We start from the raw sequence: 22276 nt of genomic DNA on the forward strand, positions 1-22276 counted from the left end.
ATGCACTTTTACTGCTTCACAAGTCTGGAGAATCCTTGCTCGTAAACCTGTGGCTTGATTACGAACGAATTGGTGAACGACTGTTCAAATTGCTGCATTGGTGGTGAATCGCTTCCCTTCCAGAAATCACTGGACGCCAGGTCAGGACTATGGGGCGAGTGATCCAGGCGCTCCTTACTGATGGTGGCAACAGGGTTGACAGTTGGTGTCGCCGTGTGGGATTTCGCGTTGTTGTCAGGAGGAGGACTCATGATGACAGAAGACCATGGCAGTCAGTGGTTGGTACTACCGTTCAGCATTGGTGGTCTCCCTGTCTACAAATTCCAACAAACGAACATCTTGGACATCCTAGAGGAAACGTTTGCTAAGGGAGTTGCCTTCAACTTAGTTTTGATGGGAGATGTCGTGTGCTTCCACTTCATGGAGGCAGCTTTCGACTGTCGAGTGAAGTAGTGGACCTAGCTCTCATCTCCAGTCACAACACACACACTTCCCTCCGCAAGAGATGCTGCAGGCTTACTACAATTATTTGAGACTTGTGGTCAGGATTGAACTGGCGAGGCACCAACTGTGATGTGATGACACTTCACGGTACTGATGGATGTTGTGGATGACTTCGTGGACTGACGCATGGCAGATATCGAGTTCAGTGGCGAAGTCATCCACATTCAGTCGTCTGTTCCCTTTAATCAGTTCGTTCATCAATTGGTATGATATTTTCATCTCCAGTGGCTGTTGACGGCAATTCAGGTCTAGCCTTATTCATAACTTTGCTGCTGGTCTCGAAAAAGCTGGAACCATCACCGCTCCATTGGTTTGATACTGCGTCAGGACCTTTCCACCAGCCGATTATGAATTTCGGTGCAGGGCATTCAACCTGTCGATTCATAGCGAACAACGGTCCTCGCTTCATCCTTTGTCCACTATTACTATTCTCCATGCCTGCCATGCTTACTTCTTCCTTTGTTGAAAACAGTGCTACTTTCACGGTCAAGGTCGTGTGTCACAAAACTAAAGATTAATGATGCCTGTATGTAAATCATATTGCCAACCAAACATCTCTACTGTTTCTGCGAAATCAAAATACGGTAAACTCTTCTCCACTATCCCTCGTAGTCCTCAGATGATTGTTAAAACATGAAAGCTGAACACAGCAAGCTTGCTCAGTTTCACATGGATTTCAAAAACCTGAGCTCAAACTTCGTCCACTTAAAATAGTGTTTGTATGTCTAATTACATTTGGCAATATCGAATTCAATATAATATGAACAATTTGTTTGAAGATGCCATCTTGACAGTAGCGTGTGTAGGCAAAAAAAAAAAGTAACGTGTCAATGATTTATTGCTTCATCTTTTTACATGTTATGCTTTTAAGGTGTGCGAATTGATACAACCCGATGAAGTCCGAACAACACGCCACTGCTTCTATTCCAAGGAAATTCAGTTCTAACTGAAAACGAATTTACTGTTGTCTGTCATGTATTACAGTAGTTCGAGGCAACAGTTTAAAAAAAAAATGCAAGGACGTTTTATTGTTGTCGCAGCACACTGTTATCTGTAACAGAGAATTCAAGGCTATTTGTAAATGACGTGTTACGATGTTTTTCACATGCAAGAGTTTTCATTTTTTCCTTCTATAAATCGGTGTGCAGTGAAACCTAGGTTCATCTTTTATCCGGGTAAACTACGTATATAAAAATAACAAGAGCAACGTATAATTCTGTGCAGAGCAGAAGATTTGGTGCCAATTAGACCGTGTACGATGACAGCAAGTTGTTTGTAGTCCTACAATATGTCGTATGATCTCATATGGTTTACATGTACTGTATGCGTAACTCAAGTATGGACGTTGGAATCGAAAGGATGCCCCACATATATACATGATATAGATTATTTTATACTATTTTCAATAATTCAATAGTAACAACGCATTCATTATATATTAAATATATACGTATCTTATACCTCCACTTACTTTATATTGTCGGGGCTTTCGAAAATAATGCTTGTAAATCTTGTAATCCGAATAACTTGTAATACTAAGCAATACAATTTAAATCGTAGGTGCTCTAAAAATATAGGGCGCGGAAAATACACCTTAACGTTATGAAATCAAAATACAAAATACTTAATTTTGAGAAATTACAATATTAGTATTAGTCTTGTCCGGGAGACGAGGTTAGAATTTCGTCTGTCTGGGCTCGCGTCTCGTCTTGAAAATATACAACTGTCTCGTCTCGAAAAGAAAACAAGACGTTAATGTCTCGTCTCGTGAGCTACACTATCATTAGCATTAACCTGCACTTGGCCTCAAAAGCATTTAACTGACAACATATACAAGATTTTTTTTTTAAAAAAAATAAAAATATTACGTATATTCATGAGGTGGTGTTAATTTTGCAATCAGTAGAAAAAAGGAAATTCCATCCATCTTAAAATGTACCATTTGGGTGTGCTCAGAATATTTCATTCTCCGCAATGGACGAAGAGCAACCGATTCCAAATCAACTGTCTATTTCACGGGAGATGATGAACGACCGGTGTCATCTCCAATATCCAAGCTACCGACTGCCGAAGCAGACCTTGATTAGTCGATGGATGCTGCTTCCAGCGTTGTAGGTCACAAGGACCGTCCCCGGGGCAAATTAGCTAGATGGAGAGTTTGGTCATGCCAGAAGCATTAGTGATTGCAACATGCGATGTGTGGGAACAGCCGCCGAAAGAGGCAACCAAGGTTATTCTTTATTTGTATGCAATCGCCAACTATTTACTCCAAGTTTGGTGCATTAATGGGATTTTGTTTTCCTTTTCCGATTAGTTGACTCCGTTTGAAGTAGGGTTGCAGAGGAGTCGCGCAGTAACAAGTATTATACACTAAATAATACGCCTAGGTAATGCTATCCCTTGTGCATTGCACCGTGGCACAATGGCGCGAAGGGGATATAAAGTTATGGCCACACACATTCTGGACTTGAGGCATAAAGGCCAACCTCGCTTCCACGTAGTACACCCTAGACTGCATTTTGCAGACTAACAGGACTCTGGCGTCTGAACCTGCGGCCAGTATAATATTCGTAGGACTGTGTTGCCCTGTCTTTTGTGCTGAGTGCCCCTTTACAGCCTCAGCTTTTAACTGGTCAGAATATTTTAGTTTCCGACATTACACTTGTGTTATTAGTATACCTGAGATTTTAGGTTTTTAACCTATTTTTCCTTTACAGGTATGTAAGAAATAATAAGTTCTGTCAGCGGTTCGTTAAACACCAAACAACTGATGAAGTTCTATAGTGCCTAAAAAATATATCTTGCTTGGTAGAACCTATTTTAGGTTTATGAGCCCAAATCAAGCCTTCTTTTAGGTTCTTACATATTTTTAAAGGTTTTACAGGGTTTTTATGTCACACAGAGGCATTTGCTTTGATTGGTCACGAACAAAATCAATGACGAACGTGTTTGAAAATTTTCGTAAGTTTTAGACATATCCCATTGTGTTCATTGCCCACGCCGTGTGAAACGGAATGATTTTAGTTTGGAATTAACGACGGGGGGAGGGGAAATAACAAAACCTCCATTTCAACGAACCGAGAAGTGGAGAAAAATTGGATAATTCCTATAAATATTAAAATTACATTCATGTTTTTAGTGGTATAATCGCAGGTAAAAAAGATCTTACGTGGAAGAGTTTTTCTTGCTCTGACTCAACCAAAAGGCATTTCGCACCCATCTAATACATTCTCCAATACATTTTAAAATGTTATTGAATGTTTAATGTCGATAATTTGATCAATGCATCAATTCTTGACGCAGAGACGATATTTTCTGCAACTACATCTTTTCTCCTCTCGTCTCCAGTCTCTTCTGGTCTTCCCTTCTCCTTCTCCTCTGCTTTTATCTTATATCGCCCTCCTTCCATTTCTCGCCTCTTGTCTCCATCCCACTCTTCTCCACTACTCTCCTGTCTTAGATTTCCGACTCCACTGCACTCTTCTCTTCTTCTTTTCGTTCTTCTTTTTCTCTATTTTAATCTACTCTCCACTCCCTTTCTCAAGTTTTTATCACAGCGCGCTGCGACGACAGGGGTCCCTGATTCGAATTCCGGCCTGGGTGTTCTTTGCGAGTGTCCCATTATCGATTTCATCATATCATCACTCATCCTCATCGTCGCGATTAGCCAAAATAGGCAGAAAAGCGACGTTAAATAACAATCAAAGCTCCATACGTTGTACAATGATTATTTATATGCTTAAAAAGTAATAGAAGATTTTGCCGGGTATGCAATATGAAGGGAAGAACTGCTTAGTTTGTGCTTGTTTTGTTCATACGTAGCAATCGCATGAACACATCGCAATTAAAAATAGTAATAAATTACACATCAAAGCAGATCTTACAGTAATTCAATTATTTATATCGAGATGTTATTTAGAAACTCATGTATGGCCCTACCTCATTTCACTGAGGAGTGTAATTTGTAAAAGCATCAGCTCATCAGCATCGGACGGCTTATACGTATGATTGAAAACGAGGACGAATATTAAATCATCAATAAAACCACTGGACGTGATTGAAAGCGAAGAGTTTGGTACAAGGGCATCACTAACGGTTTTGTAGTTCCGACGCCAACACAGGTAATCTTCACTTTGCGTCAGCACGTGGCCTTCTTCAGTATTTTCCCAATTGAACACCTCACAGGTGCTAATAACCTACGATCAGTTTTCGCATGTTCGTGTAATTCAAGTTGCGTGATGTTAGCCTCCTGACATAAATGTTGAAGGTCCAGAAGCAAGGACGGGCCTTCCTTTGGCGTAGTGATAATGATGCCGCCGGGTAGTCAAAGGGTCCCGGGTTCTATCACGCACATTGCACAGTGGTTTGGATCTGTAGATCCCGTCTGATGAGTCTATCTGAGCACGAAGTTGATTTGAAAGATATTTGTTGGACTCAATGATGTATTTGGAGGAGTCGGGAGAACCTCATTTGCAGTTTGGTTCATACCGTGAGTTTACTTGTTTCTGTCGCACATACGTGGAAATAATATGGACTGATCTCAATTAATTAAGATTGATTATTTGACATTTAGTTTTTGTGGCGATGAGCCAGTCTGACATGACAAAGATAAAATCTAGTTTCGTTACTTCAGGACTTGCTAACTTCTATTGTAGAAATTAATATCATGGAACTATGTTTGCTTCATTGATTTTTATATTATGGGCACATCAGAACATATGCCGTCACACAACACGTGGACAAGCCCCTTAATTAAAATATAAGAAAATAAAAGAAGTCCAATAAAATTCCCTCACTCTTCTCCTTCCTCTTGCAGGTCTGGGTAACCAAAGCCCGTTCTGGGACTACAAAAATTGATCATTCCATCGGCGATATGATCTTCCTACATTTATTTTTCCTTTTGGTCTGTAATTCAATAATTTTCGCGGTAAACGGCTATTTCACATCCTCAGAACATGTTGATTCCACTATAACTGATATTTTAAAATTTCTTGCACCATTGCTTCGACCTTCCATTTATTTCGGATTTCTTCATTTCTGATTTGGTCTCGTAAGGTTACTCCACTTCAAGACAGCAAAAATTTCATTTGTGGACAATTTATTCTAGTTTTATCATGTTGACGAATAGTCCAACATTCGCTACCATATAAAAGAGCCGGTTTTGACATTGTGTTATAGTATCTAATTTTAATTTCTTATCTCATTTGTTTTCCAAAATTCCACTTAATCTATCATCTTTTATTACATTTTTCTCAACATTTTTTTGGTGTTCGAAATGTGAAATATGGGTTGCAAAACTCCGTTATCTGTTCAATTATTTTATATTTTATCACTATTTTCAAAGTAGGAAGTTTTATATTATTTATTTCCATTGACTTTGTTCTATTCTCTGAAATTGTCATGTTATAATTTGCAAGAATTGATTGAACAGACCTTTTTCTCTCACTCAATTTTTAAAACTCAATAATTGATAACAAGAACTAACACTTGACTGTTTCCGAGGATGAAATCTCCTTACCTATTAAAAGCTGATTCTGTAAAGGGTCACTCGGCACACACAAGGACAACGTGACTCCACAGAGGATTATCCTGACTGTGGATCCAGGTGCCAGAGATGGCCTGCAAGAACCAGATCCCAGGTTGTCCTACAGGGAAGTAAGGTTGACTTTTGGTGCCTCAGCAGAAGCCCACCCCTTACACCCCATTAAACTACGCACTAGGCATTCCTTTATACACGAAGTTCGATCGAAGCCCACTTTATGCTCTGATATGCTAATCGGTACTGGACCTACAGTATAAACCGAGATCAAAAGTAACGTGGTGAACACCTAATCATTAGTGTGATTAAAGTTGCTGTTGGTACAGAGCCAACTGCTGGCTGTTCTTTATATGCTTGTTACATTATGCCTCCACAGGGGATGAACTCGGGCCACTTGATTACAAGGCATTATCACCATGCCACCGAAGTTCTTTACTCATGGCAACAGACTGCAGAAACACATGACTGAATTTTTTCACTATCATAGATTATCCTCAAAATATTTTGAACTAAATACCTGTAATAATGTTACAAGTACTGCATGGCTTATAGTGCATGGTAAAGTGTTATTATGTATGATAATCAACAAAAAAAATCTTTAACATTTCCAGAAATAATACACCACTGGACGATTGTTAACTTGCACCTCTGAAACTAGATTAGGAAACAAACATTACATGCAGAAAATTGATCTTTTTTTGCATTTAAGAGTAGATCTGCGATGTAAATTAGTTAAGCAAAATAAGCTAACCTAAATAATCGACAAGGAGAAAGAGGTGGTGACAATATGGAGAGCATAATTGTAAGCATAATCTGCAATCTATATGCAACTATATCCTACTGGTTTTGTTTTAATGGCATGTAATTAAATAATGCATAACGGAATAATACATTATGAAGAATTTGTTATATCTGGATTGTTAGTTACAAAGAGAGGAGAGAGAGAGAGACAGAGAGTGTGGGGAGGCGGGAGAGAGAGAGGTAGTAAGGTGAACGGGGAAGTACCTAGGTGAGGGAGAGTGAAAGAGAAGACGTATTCAATCCCTCAATCCCCACCCCCAAAACCAAATTATAATGGGTGAAATGAGATCACCTTCCTCTTCCTCTTTCTTCAGCTTCTTCTTCTTCATTTTCTCCCCCCCTCTCTCTCTGGGAGAGGAAGAAGGATATATTTCCTGCACACCCCATTCACTTCCTTGCACAAAGAGAGGTAGGTGGCCGAGAAGGAAAGGGAAGAAAAAAGAAGGAAAAGAGAAAGCGAGAGAAATAGGGGCAAGGCGGGATTCCGATTGGGGGGGTTAAGAAGGTATTTTTGAAGGAGAGGGGAGACATGGAGGAGGGGGAGAGGGTGTGTGTCTCTCTCTTGCCGGCCTGGGCGAAAGACTAACCACTCCGCCATTCCCTTCTCTCTCTTCTCTCACACGATTCTCTCTCTCTATCCTTTTCGAGGCAACATCTTAAAATCCATGGATTTGTACATTTGTTTCTGTATTTTTACAATCTTTCCTAAGTGATTTCTTAATGAATATTTACATGTCAAGGAGAAAACCATTCTTACGCATAATTTTACAACCCTGACAATGACTGTCTGTCTGACAACCATGTACCAGTGCAAGACAATGCTGGTCGAGTGGCTCAAAGTCCACAGCATTCGTCCATGTGAACATTTAGTGAGTGGCAGCGGCGGCGCAAGGATTAATCATCTAGGGTTGCTGAGGGGGTGCGTAAAGAAATTTAGGGGGTGCGATGCTGAAATTAAAGAAAACGTGAAACACACATGCAACCTTTCAAAACTGGGGAAGGGAGGCAAGGACAGTTTACTTCCCCTTGGTAGATAGTGCGAGGCCAAAAAATAGCAAAAAGCGGGGAGCAACTACACCCCTAATCGCCGCCTCTGATTAACATAAATTACTGACTGAAATGAAATTATATGTGTGAAGTATATAACTTTAGATTGACATCCATTTTCCAGGGGGACTGTGCCCCCTTGCCCCCCCCCCCCTGGACGTCCATGATGATATGATATGATGATATAGTCTTATACTCCAAGATAGTGTTCATACAGTGCAAACATTCAGATACAGGTTACAGTCTTATTGAACTATGTAGTGAAATACAAAATGATATTACCCTTGTCTTTAAAAACAAATTTTTGAACCTTTTCAATGTAACCAATGGAGGTACTACAAAATACATAGTACCTTGCGTCTGCTACTTCAGGACAAAACGCGAAGTGCACAGCAACTTCGTCTTCGTTAAAATTCCTTCTGCCGCACTATCCCCAACGAACTGTAAAATTTCTTCGTGAACATTGGGCATCTTCCTAACAGTTTTTTAAAAAAAAAAAAAAAAAAAAAGAAGCCTGAAATGGTGAGTTTACTAGACATGTTACGTGGAACAAATAAATAGAACGTGTTAACAAGAAAACTACCCTTCATGTTACAACTCGCATTAACTACAATTTCCCGATACCTTACCTTTGAAAGCAACTGAAATTTTTGCTTCAGTGCGAGGAAGAACAAGCAGGAGGAAAATAAACAACTCATATTAAGCTATAGGCAATTATTGAAAACCAAACAGACCACTTGAAGATACAAACGATGAAATATTCATAACAACAATGCTGACGAAATTAAAAACGGCCGTTGCTCTTTATAGAGGCTGCCGCCAGTACAGGAAAGTATGTGTATCGACATCTCTTTCATTGCTTGCCTGTCACAATAATAACGGTCTTACTTCAGTACTTAACATTCGGCACTCAATATGACGACATGACATAATATGACACTCTAAGGGTTAGTGTTTTTAGTTAAACGTAGGGGGTGCTGAAGGGGGTGTGGAAGAAAATTAAGGGGTGCGCAAGCACCTCCTCGTGTCCCCCTGGTGCTGCCCCTGGTGAGTGGTATGTCTGATCCTCGAAAACAGACGGTTAACACATCCCTAACTTAAAGAACTTTCTGTGGGAAATTTGAACAATCATTTATGAACACCTACAGTTCCGGAAAGTTAGCACACGTTTGGTACTAAGACAGCTCTCTGCAAGACAATGTACGCCAAAATATTGCCCACCACATGATTTGCACACTCAGATTCTCAGCTCGGAGTTAGTGCCACACTTCTTTTGCAGTCTGGACCTTGCTCCAAGAGACTTTAACCTGTCTGGACTCTTAAGGGAGTTACTCGAAAGCTATAATTTCAGCAGTGATGAAGTCAAACATACTGAGAAATACTTCTATGCTGCTGATATTGAAGCACTAGTGAAAAACTTGGATGATTGTATTAGCGTGGAGGGGGAGGTTTCATTGAGAAATAAAAACGTATAAAGATGGGACGCATTACTATTAATTATTCCAATGCAAGATGTACATTATACCCTAATTCTGGTGTTGGATGTAGATACTAACTTGTGTGTAGAGTAGTAATATGTATACATTAACTGTTGAGCTAAATGTGATAAATTTTCAATATTATGCTACACTTCTCTTCTGGGTCCCTATCATTTTTCTTTGATTTCAAGAGTTGCTGGTATCTAAATTTGTCTAACAGAACCATGTTTTAATTAATTTGCTATTGCACTAAGTTGCAAGTTTGAGGTTCCTGTTGGACCCCTTGCGATGCCTTCCTGAACTGCAGATGGAAAAAAATCGTATGAAAGGTTCAATCAGGTCTCGCATCCTCAATTGAGGATCCTATTAAGTACCACATGGAGTCACTGAACAGGATTTAGTATTTCTCCACAGGAAACAAGCTTCACATAATGGTCAGATGAAACACACAAATCAGTTTGGTTGTCCACTCTCAAAGCCGAAATTGTGGTCAAGTATAAACTGTATTAAGCATGGGAGGCTCCTTGTCAAATGGACAGCTGTCATCCAATCAAGAACAGCTTGACTCAGGAAGTGGTATGCTTGTCATGCACGCATGAATTTATTGAAACGCAACCATAGAGTTATGATTTCAGGGCCACCAAGGTCCCGTATTCCCATTTTCCTATATTATGTATAGGAATATTTCATTCCTGTTTCCGTATTTGTTTTAAAGGGATGTTTCCACACTTATGGGCCCCCTTGTATATGGTGCGCACACATGCAAAAGAAAAAGGGATGTTTCCACACTTATGGGCCCCTTGTGTATGGTGTGCATACATGCAAAAGAAATTAGGAACACCGATGCAATGGTCAAAATACAATAACTCTTGACTGCTACATTATGTACGATTTTTAGTTACCAAAAATGGCGAGGGAAGGAAAAGACAAGAAAAAACCTAAAGTAACTGTTACAGTTTTCTTCAATTTTACAAACAAAATATGAAGATTGACACATTCACATGGCTACTAAAACACACCAGAAGGCTGAAGTACACAGTTTTATTTGTGTTATTAAGTGTAGCTCTTCTGCCACTACTGTCTAATTGCAACACAGAAGAATGATGGATGATATGATGCATGAAGGGACACTTACAAAGAACATCCATAGCCAGGCTACAATTCGAACCCAGGTCTTCCGATGTTGTAGCATGCTGTGCTAACCACTCCACCACAGAGATCAACAAATCATGGCCTTGGCCTACTTCAGCCATAAACAAACCACCTTCAATCATGAAAATTACAATTTGTTTGTGGTAAAATTATTTCAAGTTGATCTTATTCAATTTGTACCTAAGTATCACTTGAATGCGAAAGATTAACCATTGTACTTATCAATTTCACCAATGATTAAAAAGAGAAAGAAAAAAAAGATTGGATTTTTTTTTTTGGGAGGGGAATGGTTTTAAGCTTGGCTAAAATGTAACTATTGTTAAAACCACCTACATTTAAACCAACTAACTCTGTTTAGTTCTAACAACCACAAATGAAAATAAAAATGTACAAGGAAAACAATATGCACATCCAAGAATTATGAAGAAGTTGGTTTGCTACTCTGAGACTGATGCCATCAGGTGTAGTTTCGTACATACAAAAAAGAAAGGAGATTTGGGCCACTGCCTGGCTAACTATAGTAAGTCCACCCATATACTTTGGCAGTACAGGGAACAACTGAATGATGAGTACCATTATCAATGGCAGGATGTAATCTTCACACTTTACACATTATCCCGAGGGAAAATAGGAAATTGTAGATCTGGGCAAAACTCCATCCTGGTCTGCAGATGACAGTGGCCAGACAAACATGAAATTTGGTAAGGTAAGTTGAAGGTACCCCTGTGCATGTCCACACATGCCATGAAGGCACATGGAGTGATGTGGAGGTAAAACTACACATATTCTTGATCTCAACCATAGTTGGGATGATGCGATAGCCTGGCCACCATCAACCCCCTCCCCATTTATGCACGGCTGGGTGGGTCTCAGAGTCGTGCAGAAACAGGGAAATTACTGGAAAAATCCCTGGTCCAGATCACATACCTCGGGTCTCTTCCACATGGTGGCCAGATGCTCTACCAACTGAGCTACTGTGGACCAACAACATGAATTCTGAGGTTGATGAATGCTGTTGACTAAGGAAGTTGGAGTTGGTGGCATCTCAAAAGCTGGAGGTGCCGAACCCAGAAAAGCAAACAAGTTCACCCTCATAGATTTGACAAAAAATGCAGACTTTCTTCTTAGGGAGACATATTTTCCCGTTGGTTCCGGATGTCATTTCAAATTCTAGAGTTGATGGCTGGCTTTCTCCAGTGGTCAGTCAGAATGTATAGGTCTAAATAACACACTTTATGATAGCCTTTCATATACATAAATACACACTAAATGGACATAAGACTTGGAAAAAGAAGAAGAAAAAAGCAATTAATTTCTTCAGCGGAAGAATTAAAAGCTCTGCTAAATATTGTTTTCAGAAATATTTCTAACTTAATAAGGTGAAAATTTATTCAAATATGTGCATGGCAAAAAAAAAAAAAAAATTGGGTTGGGCTCATCTGGGTCAATACTGAAAACTAAAAGATATGAAGGTATTCATTAATACAGGTTAACATTTCAGGACAAAACATCTATGGCATTTACGGTTCCCACATCTTGAATTAAATTTTATGGCACAAGAAACAAGATTTGTCAATTTGAGAAAAATACAATGTAATTCAGGATGGGGTCATTCAGTCCCCACTCACGTAAATTCATGTGACATAGAATGGGCAAATTTATAATAAATAGACTAGTGCAACACAGTTACAGGTAACAGTTTTTTTAGGTGTAACTCAGGCACTTCTTTAAATATGTAATTGGAACTGGCACTCAGTAACTTACTCAACTGACTAATAGCAAAAGTAACATATAATACATAACTCCCTTTCTTCCACAAGGAAATTTTCTTGATCTAACTTTCTGGTCTTTATCCAAATGATCAGCTTAATGATCTTGGTTGAAAACTTTGAGCTGGTTGGTGACAGTTCAAAGCAGGTGGCTACACATAGAATCATGCCACAAGTGTTTGGAGGTAGAGCAGGTCCTTCCCCTTCCCTGACTTTTCACTGCACAAACTGCCCAGTGACAATGAAAGTGAATTTTATATCCAAGAAATACAGTAGCCCTCTGTCCCTCTCTACATCATTTCTATGTTACTTAAATGGATCTTGACCAGTGGCTCACAAAATTGTAAAACCAGTTTCATGTGTGATGTTTGCAAAATCCACACATTTTTCTTCCTACAAGAAATCCTGGTATCTTATCCGAAAATGTTGTTTGAATTTATCTTTCTTTGAAATTACAGAACAGAAAAAAATATTGCATCTCCTAATATCAATCATAATCCTCTACTGAGACAGGAGTATCAGATTTACTTGTGGAATCGTCTTCAAGTATTTTATTGCCTAATAAGCAGGAGAGTGCTAATTAAGGAGATCAATGGTGAACAGCATTTTCTATATTATTTATAATTACAGATGAAATTAATGTTAATTTTAGATGGTTATTAGTAACGAATGAAAGAATAAGCTTACAGTTTATGCATGAAACATGTTGTACAAGTTACAGATTATCTAGAATTAAGTATGTGCCAAAAAAACTTCTAGTCAATATTGGTTGAGTAATATAGGTTACAGTGTTATAGTATGCAAATAATATTTGAAATGAACATTAAACAGGTATTTCAAAATTCAAACAAGATAATGAAGGTTTAAGGTTCAATCAAGCTATCACACCCAGATGACATGACAAGATGCATGTACTGATTGCAGCAAAGCTGGTTGAGATGGTGGCATTTGAATGAGACATGATAGGTTACGTACCATGGGGTTACGTTACAGATTTGCAAATTGCAAGTACGTAGTAAACTAGACCTACAGCAGTTGACCGAATTTTTGAATGATAATGTCTTGGTTCATAAAAACTTCAACATGTAATGAAATTATTCTCTTTAACAGACAAGGCAATAAAACATGTCATGTTAAATTAGTATTAGCAAATCTTTAAGTTTAGAAAATTTCAGATCTTCATATTTATTGGTTTCAGATATATTGACAAATAATTTATTTAAGCTGTGTCCAGATACTATTCAGTAGGTCTATCAGTTCACCTAAACTTACTGATATACCATTACCTGATACAGACAGGGAGACATGACTAGCACATTAGGGGAACATTTCAAACTTTTGCAGATTAGTAACCCCAAATTCATCATATTTATTGGTACTCCAAATTAAACTTTCATATGAGATTGAGAATGATTCCAATCATGAGACTGGTAGCTCACTATTGACAGTAAAGCATTCATTCCCTGTGAATAGGGTGACCAACCCTCCCATATTAGAGCTATTTTCTTTAACCTCCCAGCTCACGTATTCTACTGCCGGTCTATTCTATTTCTCCTGTATATTTCATTAACAATCAAGATTGTGAAATTTGAATTCATTCCGATATAATTTAAGTTTGGCGAGACATGCAAAACCTCAAGCCTTCGATGTGTGGAAGTGCCACTGTATCTTGCAGTAGTTGATTGATGCTAGATGCTTGGTTCTGCAGCATCAGCAGACAAATACATGTAGGTTAGGATTAAGACATTTGCAAATTTATAAATCTGTATTCTGTGTTGTGAACTCTACATTACATAAAACGTAAATTAATTTCTATCTTTAATATCATCCATTCCATATACATTCGATGAAGTGACACTGCATGTTAAAATGAGCAAAATTTCCCGAAACTAAATCTTCCATAACTTCAATGTCGAAATCTGGAAATCTCCCTTAAATTCATGCCTGAGAGTCAATTAACCTATGTGTGATATACTATGGTGGTTGTTGCATATGTATTAGGCACAAGCAACCAAATCTCAAGCATACTGTACTTTCGTTTTGGATTAGTACAGACTTAAAACATGGAAATCTTACTTGTATATGTGATAAAAGGTAGGCAATGCGAGTAAATCTACAATAATTTTGATTCAGATCTACACTGGTCAAAAAAATTAGGGGAGCAAGCAAGAAATCCCAAAACCAAAGTTGGTAAGTCAAAAGTAGCAATGTGTTTTGATTAGGTGAGTGTGTCCTCAACCAGTACAATACATGTCTATTGAGTCATTAGCACAACAGAGTTCTAGGGGTGATTTCTGCAAGGTACTGCACAAAATCAGGAGAACAGCACGGTGATAAGACAACAGAAATGGACAGATACGCAACAGATCCATACCTCTAATAAGGCATGTGGTCGCCATGAACTGCTATGACAGCTGCATATCTGTTTTGCATGGAACCAATAAGGTTATCAACGACAGCCTGCGGGATATTCACCCATTCCTCCAGAAGGGCCATTTCCAACTGTTGCAGAGTTGTAGGCGGCGCTGGCCGAGCAGCAACGCTTCTTCCGAGTGTGTCCTACACATGTTCAATGGGATTCAAGTCTGGGGAGGACACTGGCCATACCATTCGTTCGATACCCAAATCCCGTAGCATGGTGTCAACCAGACGTGCTCGGTGAGGTTGGGCATTATCGTCCACAAAAATGAAACGATCACTGATATCTGCAGCCATTGGGACAACATGAGGCCTGAGGATCTCATCCCGGTACCGTAAGGCTGTCAAAGTACCGTTCCGGATAATGTGCAGGGGGGTACGTTGACCAACACTGATCCCTGCCCATACCATTAAGCCACCGCCACCATACTGAGACACTTCGCGCACATGTGCGGGATAATTGCAAGTCCCATGTTCCCTCCAGATGAGAACTGAACTCCACTCTCCATGTCCCCACTCACGATGTTCCACAGCCCACTGTCTGCGGGCCCTACGGTGTTGGGCATTCAGAGGGACACACACCATTGGTCTTCTTGCATAAAGACCCCTTTGCCGCAGGCGATTTCGTACAGTTTGGCCCGAGACTCTTCGTCCTGTTGCCAAAACAAGGCTACGTTGCAAGTCAGTTGCAGTTTGCTGCCTATTCCTGCGAGCCGACAATGCTAAGTACCGGTCTTCCCTAACTGTTGTTGACCGTGGGCGACCTTGCCCAGGCCTCCTTCGTACTGTACCTGTCTGTTGAAATCGTGTCCACAACCTGGAAATGACACTGCGTGACACACCAAGGGCTGCAGCCACCTCACGTTATGTTTGCCCTGCTTCCATCCTCCCAATGGCTCTCCATGCGCTAGATTCCCCTAAATCGTGTTGTTCTGCCATCGTTCCTATTCAACACTACTCAACTGAATCCCACCTGCACTTACGGTCTGCCAGCACCACAAAACCGGTGTTCCCAAGTGACCTCGTGATTGCTCCTCATATCACAAATTCTGCCACGTGCCTTATGGTGTCACTAGAGAGCTCTTCATGCTGATGATTCATCACAGATGAATTGTACTGGTTAAGGACACACACACTTCATCAACATACATTGCTACTTTTGACTTTCCAACTTTGGTTTTGGGATTTCTTGCTTGCTCCCCTAATTGTTTTGACCAGTGTAGCTTTGAAAACTTAAACTTCACTTTTCATAGAGAACTAAATTTATATTAATGTTCAAATTAAGACAGAGAATCTTGGCACTCACTTTTTCCGCAAAGCTGTTTTTCGTTGCCCTATTAATTTTGGTGGGCACTGGCACCAAATAAGATTCTCTGAATTTACTACCCTGTCTCTCATTTACAAAGTTTTGAAATTATGGATGAATGTAAAAAGGATCTAAATAACTACAGCCCCATTTCGTGAAAAGTCTTGAGCCACCACTGCTCACTTTAATTTTTTAAGTAACTGTAACTGGATCAATTTTGGAGCTAAAATATTTTTTTAAAAAGTAGGTCACTTTCCCAAGACTGGATTAGAATTCTGCAATCGAAAGTTTGACCAGTCAGGCCCATACACAGGGGAAGGGGAGGGCAATGGGGCTATGCTCCCCCCCCCTCCCCCGTCGAACCATGAAATATTTTGATGCAAACCTACAAAAATAACATGGATAATTTTTAAGATTTTGCAAGAATTTAGATTTTCTTGTTGCATAAATGAATGGGTTTGGCTCTGGAAAGAGGCAGACTCCAGAAGTCTGCAGTCTACTACATTTCGTAATTTTAGTTTTATAACTGTTTCTATATATAACTAATGTTCTGATTTGGTCGGGACAGTTCACCATATTTACTCTTTTTTCGAACTGCAGTCTTGATGAAAAAATGTCCTCCTTTTGTGGTTAATTCACATTCAGACATGTTCTTCATTATAAGGATAATTCCATAGCGTCAGTGGTCACATTCAGGCAAAGGCGAAGATATAGTACAAGCAATGCAAGCACTGCTTGCATAATTCGAATATCATTTAATGTACTTAATGTTCTAACCGTATTTAGTTTCCATCGCACTCGATTTCGTGAAAAAATGTGGCCGCAAACTCCCCCAGCAGCTCTGTAGCAAGCACCAGCCTCAATGCTTGCAGCCGTTCTGCGGGACAATAAGGCCTCCGAAGGAGTCACATGGCGAAGCGTGAAATTCTGGTGGAACCCGTCCACAAAGCTTCTACAAAAAGCTGTGCTTTCCGAGCTTGCGTGATTCCCGAAAATAGCCGAGTTCAACCAAAAGCAGAAGGATTCATCTATGGGTACGTTGCCAGCAAAAACTAGTAACGAATATTTGTCTTCATGAACACGTAAACAAGATCGCAAATATAATAATAATTGTTAGTCATAAAATAACTAAAAGAAGTTATTATCACTGTTCTAAATTCCATATATATCATATTATATTACAAATTATTTTAGATTTCGCGAAATGTAAAACGCGTAAAAAAAGTTGACATTGGGAGTTGGGGCAGTGGAATTTCTGCATCCCCGTGAAGAGTTTTCTCAGGGAGGGAGGGAAGATTGGACGGACCTTGGTCCTGCACCCTGCTTCCTGGTCGGTCCAGCTCAAATTACGCCAGAAGTGTTGACCGCTACCAGTGTTTGCAACTGCCAAATTATTTACGCAGTAATTCAAGTGAGCTCTTTCACAAATTTTACAATCAATAAATTGACTGCTTTTGCATAAAACTTGGGGTGAAAATAAAGCTATCTGAGAAAGAACTATCTACTGATATTTGTACATGGCATAGAAGTAAATCGTATACATTCTGCATATTATGAGCACAAGAATATGTTTTAATGATTGATTGATTGATTGATTTGTTGTTTTAAGTCCACTTTATGCACAGTAAGGCTAATCGGGACTGGACCTACAGTTTAAAATGGGATCTGAAACACTTGTGCCTCCACCGGGTATCGAACCCGGAACCCCTTGATTACAAGGCGACGACACTACCACTGTTCCATCGGGGAGGCCCGAATATGTTTTAAGTTCTATTATTATGACGCAAGTGGTGTTCCCACGGTCTTTTTACGGTCCCCATTTTGTCATCTTTTCCTTCCTTTGACGTTTTTTCTTAGATATACTGGGCCAAAAGGGGTTTATGTCTACCATCCACCCCCCCTTCGCCCGGGCACGCCATTGAATGACACTTTATTACTTAAATATTAATGTACATACTCGTTCTGCTGAAATGATTCTGATTCCTCCGCGTAATTTTTATCTCCAAACTGATATATCTTTCCTTTGTGATGGATAAAATTAAGGAAATAGGTTGGTATCACTTCCTGTTGTTTCAGAGATTTTCAAAGTGATCTTGTGTGGATGCTTGCATTTGCAGTTGTGGAAAGCGCGTGGGATAGTGTGAGTGTTTGTTGCTTCGTGTTTTGTGCTGTGAATTTATCGGAATGAACGCGTATTTAGGAACGGTTGATGTGAAGTGCGGGTGTATTATTGAGCAATTGAAAATTGCTTCGTTTAGCTCGAGAGAGATAAGTGTTAAAATGAAAATCGTGGAAGGGGGTCGACCAACACCAAGAGTTTGAAATTTATTGTGGTGAGTACATCGTCTATGCATGTGTTTCTTTGCTTTGAAATGAATTTTTTATTGTTTGTGTTTAACTTTTTATTTAGTGTTTAAGTTACTCCAATGCGGTTTTTAGGGTGCCCAAAAATACTAAATTACATCATGCAGCGTAAAATAAACAAATGATTCCCTTTTTTTTTTTATCTAAATTGGTTTGGTCACTGTTTGACCATATTAAATAATAATGAACAAATAAAGGTACTAATAAGTAAGTAAGAAATTCCGTCTCCCTTTAGTCGTATGCGGAAAGTTCGCATATGCAAAACGTTTAATATCATATGAATAACGTTACCTGGATTTTTTTTAAAAAGTAAATGTGACGTTTGCGGATCATATGGTTTATTTTTAGTACAGTCACTTTATTACGATATTTTGACAAATCCAGCGACTGGGTAAATGAGGCTATAAACCTTGAATCTTTCCCCTCGGCATGTCGTTGTACTACATGTTTTGTTGTACTGAAACATTGCTTGCCTCCTTCGTAAGACTACGCTTCGCTACTGCATTCAGGGTACCAATTCCCATGGCGGAAGGGGATTCTCCCACCTTCCCGCAAAGGACCATGTTCTATTCAAATTTTTCCCCCATTAAAATTTTCCGATGGTATGAGTTTGTGTTATAACAACGAAGATATGCAATTAGTTTGAACGTCAAACATACTTTACTAAGACTAACATCATAAACACATACAAAGAAGGAATAACGAAGAATGATGTCAGCCTGTGTGTGAATGTTGCATACATCTCTTGTTCTCTCTCTCTCTCTTTAGGGCTGGTAACAGCATGGGGTAAATGGTACTTCTACAGTCATAGATAATATTTTAAAATTATATCAAATTGGACTAGTAAGAAATGCAGCCGTAGCTGCATAGGTGGTTGTCATTGTCACCCTAGGCCCCTGTAACATAGAAATTAGACCGACCTGCCATTTCTCACCTCCTTTTGTCAGGAATAAAACATAGCACTTATATGTTAATTTAATAGGAAACTAATGTCTTCTTAAAGTTTCTCATTTTTTACCCCTCCACCTAGTTATCTTTAATTTGCAATCGATTTTGCAGATGTGAACAATAACACACTGCTTCAATGAAGATGGTGTGGAATGCACAACCGACTGTCCTTTTATTAGCCTCATTTCTTGAATGCTAAGTTTTATTTTTATCGGATTCAGCAGAAAAGAGTAAGTACATAAAATTTCTACAATGTCTAAGTATGCCAGCCAGCTACATCTAGGTATAGGGGGGGGGGGTGCAAATTTGGTGCAAAAATCATTCTTGTCCTGGGCGCTGAAATCTCTAGCTACAACTCTGATAAGGAAATATGGTAAAATTTTCATACCCGTCAAACGTATTTCTTCAATTTTACAGGATAAAGTACTTATTGAAATGAGTTTCTGTATACTTTACGAAGGTCTCGGAAGTGTTTTATCCCCTCGCTTAATTTATTTTGCCGGTAAATCATGTATTTTTCAACATTAATTCTCTCCAATGCACGGAAGCTGTTCACTTGATGTCCTTCTACTACGTGAACCAAATGTTGCGTGCGTTTGATGATGTAACAAGCAGTCAGTGTTTCCAACCACGTGATTTTGCAAATGTGAAATAAATTATCTTTAATTTTTCTAATGTTAAATAACAATTTTAACTATGTTTGCCTTACCTAACCTAACCTTGTTGTGCATGGTTCGTGGGGTTTTCAAACCTGAAAAAAAAATACAAAATCAGGTATTTTTTGGTTAAGAAGGTTGGAAACACTGCACAGTCACTGATCATCGACAACGCTAGTCAAAATTTGCCCGCCATATTGTGTGGAACGAAACCCACAAACGAACCAACAATAATTACTTGATATGTTGAAAATAGAAATTATTGTTGTGAAAAAAACGAAATGCCACCTTCAAGAATCCTTAACAATGCAGAATACGTGGTAACAGTATGGTATAGGGAAAACACATTTCACTCATTCATTTAGTCATTTTTTTACATTCGCACTTACCTATTATGCATTGCGTAACATTGTTTAAGGTGGGATTTCGCTTCTTTCACGAAAATAGCTTCAATTTTCCACATATCGAGTAATTATTGTTCGTTCCTCTCACACACAATATGGCGGACAAATCTGGACTAGTGTTGTCGATGATCAGTGGGTTTGCAGTGTTGCAACCTTCTTCAACGAAAAATACCTACTTTCGTGTTACTCATTTTGTATTTTTTCCGGGTTCGAAAACCACACGAACCACACGGATAGCCCCACAAACCATTCATAAATAGCCCCATGAACCATGCATGCGTAGCCCCACACACCATTCACGGACAGCCCAACAAACCATTCATAAATACCCCCATGGTTAGGTTAGGCAAATATAGTTAAAATTGTCATGTTCTGGCAAAACAATGGAGAGTTTGGAAACACTGACTGGGGGTTACGTCATAGAACGCATGGAGTATTTGGTTCACGTAATCGAACGTAATGGAGGCAAGAGCGTTTGTGCATCAGAGAGACATTAATGTCGAAAAATACATGATTTACCGGCCGAATAAATTGAAGGAAGGAAGAAAACACTTCCACGAGCTTTCAAAAGTCTACAGAAACTCAGTTCCGTAAGTAGTTTCTCCTGTAAATTTGAAGAAATGTGTTTTCCCTATACCATACTCAGTGGCGTGCCCAGGATTTTAGAAAGGGAGGTGTTACGTATAGTTTTTCTGGTAGTCACTCCTCATTTTGCCACCTTTTCCTACCTTTGACGTTCTTTTATTTAGGATTGATTGATTGAATTTAAAGTGTTTTGGGTGCGTCGGCACATCAGACCATTTTGCACCCTTCAATGATCTTTTATTTAGGAATACTGGGCGAAAAGGGGGGTTATGACCCACACCAACCCCCCTTGAGCACGCCACTGACCATACTGTTACCCAATTATATATATATATATATATATATATCAAATAACCACAAAGTTTCGGGCTTGCCCTCGCCCCTCAAAAGAATCCTGAGTACGGACCCGTGAACAGTGAATCAGACTGTTGGGACTAAATCTCGTTTAGCTTTACCATGGATGAACATGCCCTGAGGCAAGTGCTTTCAAACTTTTGAATTTTAAAATAAAGTAAATAATTTTCTCTTAGTGGTTACCTCTGCTGCGACTTTCATCTTGGAAGTAGAGAAGTACTCCTGTGTGTATTTAGACCTGGCAGAAGTATTTTGCAGTTCATAATCTATTTACATATAATCAATGCATGTGAAAGCTTCACAACTCTTCTGCTTTCAACAAGCAATTCAACATCTTGACAGAAACCCCCGACTTCAAGCTGCACGTTCTAGAATTAGTATGTCAATGTCTTCTTGCCTCTCATTCTGAATCAAAATAAAATAGTAAATGAGAAAGCATTGGTAGGATGTTTGGCATTTCTTTGATCTGTCAAATAAAACACAGCCGAAGATTGATAAACAAACGAACGCTACTTTGACAGAACAGAGACAATCCGGCAATTTGATAGGAATGCATGCAATTATAAAATACATTGAATAATTTACAATTAATTGGTGTACAAAACTCACCTACTGTAGACACGATTATTCATGTTTTGGTTATCGCGTGTTCGTTAGTATATAAACAACACAATTATTCAAAGCTTTCACATGAGCAAGATTTCATTTTTATGTAGATGCAGCCATCGCTCGCTGTTAAAGTCAGTTCAAGTTATACGACACCAGGTGGCAGCGTGTCACAGACTTGGAGACCAAAGAGATAGAAGACAGCATAGAATAGTGGATGGGAACCAGGCCCGTAGCCAGAAATTCTTTGTAGAGGGGGCAAATTTTAAGGCAGTGTCTGCTGCCACGTTCTTTTTCTGCTGGAACCTCAAAAAAGATGCGCGTGGCAGTAGACTCGGTCTTTGT

At 39.2% G+C, this 22276-nt stretch overlaps 1 protein-coding gene across 1 annotated transcript in view; it reads right to left on the reverse strand.

Moving 5' to 3' along the window:
* LOC145986573 (glycoprotein-N-acetylgalactosamine 3-beta-galactosyltransferase 1-like) overlaps positions 1-22070 on the reverse strand; it is a 115350-nt gene extending 93280 nt beyond the window's left edge. The window contains exon 1 of the mRNA XM_083120735.1: positions 21935-22070. The gene's annotated coding sequence lies outside the window, so the exon portion shown is untranslated. The remainder of the gene's footprint in view (positions 1-21934) is intronic.
* Between the last annotated feature and the right edge of the window lie 206 nt (positions 22071-22276).

Source organism: Lepisma saccharinum, chromosome 4 (genome assembly GCF_977018435.1).
Source record: "Lepisma saccharinum chromosome 4, izLepSacc3.1, whole genome shotgun sequence".
Classification (NCBI taxonomy): Eukaryota; Metazoa; Arthropoda; class Insecta; order Zygentoma; family Lepismatidae; genus Lepisma; species Lepisma saccharinum.